Here is a 4,010-nt window from a genome sequence, read left to right on the forward strand (position 1 = left end):
TAGAAATCCTCCCTGAAAGCTCCTTTTTTTTTTTTTCCTTCCCCATAAATACACTCCATTTTTTCATTAAGACAAATAAATAAATAAAAACTCTCCATAAATAAATATGTACCAGCGAAGATCCTGAGAGCACTGCCACTCTACCAAGCCGTAACTCCCAGCAAAAAGAAAATTTGGATGTCTTATCTAGACCTGCTCGTTATCACTGATCCTGGGAGTGCCACAACAGCACAGGCAGTGATCTGAAAACGCAGGGAAAAAAAAAGCCCACACAGAACCCAAAGCACTTTTCAGCTGTGTTTGAAAAAGATGCAGATAATGAAGTTTTTTCCCCTTTACCTGGTGAGGGATGATATTTCAACTATTTGATCTGAGGAAAGGAGGCATCTGCTTGAAAATCCAGCAGCCAACGAGGCTTGTTATACAAGCAAGGTTGTTTTTCTTCAGTGGTTTTTGAGAGCAAACTTTCCCCCGCGAAGGCTGATGACAAACGAGCTCCGTGCTTCGACATCTGCTGCACGAGCTGAGTTGGCTAAATTGAATCCCCTTCTGTCTCCTCCAAACTGCCTTGATTTGGGAGCAAATAGGGAAAAGAGGCTTTTCTCTGCCTGTTTCAAAGCTCTCCCAAAGAGAATCCTGACTGACGGGAAATGCAGTTGGCGAGCTAAAGAGGAAAAGCAGGAGTGGGGAATGAACGCACAGAATTTGGGAGGTGAGCTCTCCTCTGGAAATGTTTCTGTACGTATTTACAGATCAATTTGGAGCTTCCCCAGCCCTTTCTCTGTCCTTCCACTTCGTTACACAGGAAAAAAGCTGAAACTGGGGGCAACTGCTCATCTAGAGCAGATTTGGAGGGGACAGGTGACAGAAAAGTGAGGACACCATGAAGGGGTTCCAGGTGAGAAAGGTTCCCTGCAGAAAAGGCAGGACACAAGGAATTAATGCCATCTGCTCACTTTCACAATTCAAGGGGTTTTGTTGTTTTCTAAGTTGTTTTAATTGGGTTTTTTCCCTCTTCAAGGACTGCCTAGAGATGTTTGGAGTTCCCAACCCTGGAGATGTCCAAGGAATGGCTGGACTGGGCAGGGTGACAAGGTGGGGATTTGGCACAGGTTGGACTCAATGATCCTGGAGAGCTTTTCTAACCAAAACTATCCTGTGATATCCTAGTTTGTCTTTTTCCTCTTTTCACCTTTCAGACTTTGGATCAAATCTGCTCCTATTTCCCTGCCAGAGCATGTCAAGCCCTCAGGAGTGTGGGGCTCACTAAACATTTTTGGTTTATGCTCTTATAAGAGACTCCACGTTGGCCCTGCGCTCCTTTTCCAGCCTTGTCTCCCAACTGCTGTTGTTTTCCCTGAGCTGCTCTCTCAGGCCTTTGACTCATCATTTTTGTCAATCAGAAAGGATTGTGCAGGATTTCCTCCCCATCTGGGGCAAGATCTGGAGCCCAGGAATGAGCCCAAGCCAGCTGGGCTGTGTGAAACCTTCTGTGCTTGTCAGAATCCCCTCAAACTGAACTTTCAATCATTGAAAAATGGGTTTAAATACCAAACAAGGAACCCACAATTGTATAAAAAGATCTATATTGTCCCTTTGGAAATCAATCTATTGCTCAGAGCTGCTATTTAAGCTGATGTTTGCTTTTCAGCCACATCGAGCCACTCCAGGACGTTGGGTGTCCTACCATCCTCAATCTGCGTGATTTTAGGGAGGGAGGTTTGGAGGGATGCTCAGAGGGAGAATCTGCTCTGCAAGAGGAGGAATGAATTCCAACCATTTTGGACCTTTGGCATGCATCAAAAAATATAAATTAATAATCATATTGAAAACAAAAAGTAATTTGAAGTATTGGGGGGAAGGGGCAGGCTTTGCACAAAACCTGTCCCAGTCATTTCAGCCAGTCCCCCCAACCCACACCCAGCCACTTTCTGCTTGTGGTGCCTTTTTATGGGGGCTGACAAAATCCAGAGGCAATTCCAGCTTTTCCATGGGAATGTGGTGGCACGAGGTGGATGTTCTGTTAATCCAGTGGGGTTTCAGGTGAATTCAGATCAGCCCTGAGCACCCAGGCCAGGCTGGATCAATCCAGCCCCATTTGCATCAAAGGCAGCTTGGAAAGGGCTCAATAAACAACTTCTCTCTGAAAGACAAAGTGAGCCCTCAAAGGCAAAGGTTTGCAGGCAGTTTCTTAAGAAAGTTGGCTGGGTAAACTGACTTTATTAATTATTCAGCCCATCTATTTGACTCCCACTTAAATAGCTCTATGCATTCTCTAAGTAGGCAAAAATCACCTGAAAATTCCTTTTCAATTCTGCTTTCCTGCTCAAGAGTGGGGTGTGTTTGATCAACAGCTAAAATATTAAAATATATTTTTAAACTAAAAGAATCCAAATACCAGGAACTCATCTGCAATAAACATGGCTTTTCCTACAGTATATGAAATTAAACAGCAAGAAATATGGATTGAGAATCCAAATTAGTTCTTTGTAGAGAAATGGGGTTGGACCAAAGACATTTATCAGCATTTCCAGTCAAATGACATTCAGATTTTTATATGAACATTGTTTTCTTAGTAGGCTGAGACATATTTTATCCAAAATGAATGCAATTAATCCAAATTTAAATAATTTCTGTTACAAATATTCACCCACCACCAGCTCTGGTTTGTTCCTTTCAATCCCTCCCTGTGCTCATCTTCCAGCTCTCACTGTCCCCTTGCACTGCATCCCATAACGCTTTTATCCACTAAACCAATTTTTTATCTATGAAAGCATTTAAATAACGCTCTAATTTTTAATTTCAGCCAAGTTTTGGTGTCCCTTTCCCCTCTGCTGAATAAAATCCCTGCCTTCCAGGTGTGCATCCCACCTTCCATCTGCACCAGCGTCTCCAGCAGAGCCCCAGACGTGGATTTGTCCCCTGCTCAGACACTCCACAATCATCAAACAGAGCAGCCACCTCCTATCGATGAAAGTCTCCACTTGCAACTAAGAATGTCAATTATTCAATATTTCAGGATTCTGTCTTAAGCTCTGCCAGAAGTGTTACTTCCACAAGTGACAGAATCTGGCTTGTCCCCAGCTCCACAAGAGGCAAACACCAAAGGCTGCTTTTTGCTGATGCAGTTGGGAGGATTTGGAGCATAATCAAAAAGCCAAAAGGATTTCAGAAAGTTGGAAGGAAAGGTAAGGAGAATAAAATAAAAACAATTCAAAAACATAAATATGGGGGGTGTGGGGGGGAAATGCAGTGCTCTCTACCCTAATTTTTTTCATTCTATTTTTACCAATAATACAATTTTCCTCCTCAGAAGCTCTATGGGCATTGATGATCCTGAACAAGGATTTTTTTTAAATTTTATTATTTTAATTTTATTTTTATTGGAGTCAGGTGGTTGCCCTTATCTCAAGGCAGGGATTTAACACTGTCTGGGGTGGTTTTTATGTTTTATTGGAAGAGACAAGGAGAGTTTACTTTCTGGGTTAACACCACGCAGGAATTTCCAATGAAGAGTCTGGGAGAGCATCTCTGCTCTGCCCTGGATGTGGGAAAAGCTCTCTCAGCTAAACTGGAGCGGAAAGCAGCACTTCTGGAAATGCTGCTCAGTGCATTTTAGGCCTCAATCTCTTGGTCTTTTCCGGCTTTTCTGTGGAGAAGTGCAATATTCCTGTGCCTTTTCAAAGGATTATAAAAAAAATCCTACAGCTGGATAAGAATATTGGGATGAAAATCTGATAGTGCCCATGGTGGGAACAGACTTTGGTGCTGGGTTGGGATTGAGCAATGATTTGTTGTTGCAGCTTTAATTATAGATAGAAATTACATGACACAAACTTTTGTTTCTTTATGTAAAAGAGTTGATTTTTGTTGTATGCAGCCTATTTTTATATGGTATTAGAAGGTGTTGTGTTTGTACCTGATTTACTGGAGTTTACTGAAGTTTACTGAAGTTTAGTTCATTGCCTAGTAAAGGGCTGGTGTATTTGTTTATTAATTTTTTTAGACAG

This window comes from Cyanistes caeruleus, chromosome 10 (assembly GCF_971803275.1).
Source record: "Cyanistes caeruleus chromosome 10, bCyaCae1.hap1.1, whole genome shotgun sequence".
Lineage (NCBI taxonomy): Eukaryota > Metazoa > Chordata > Aves > Passeriformes > Paridae > Cyanistes > Cyanistes caeruleus.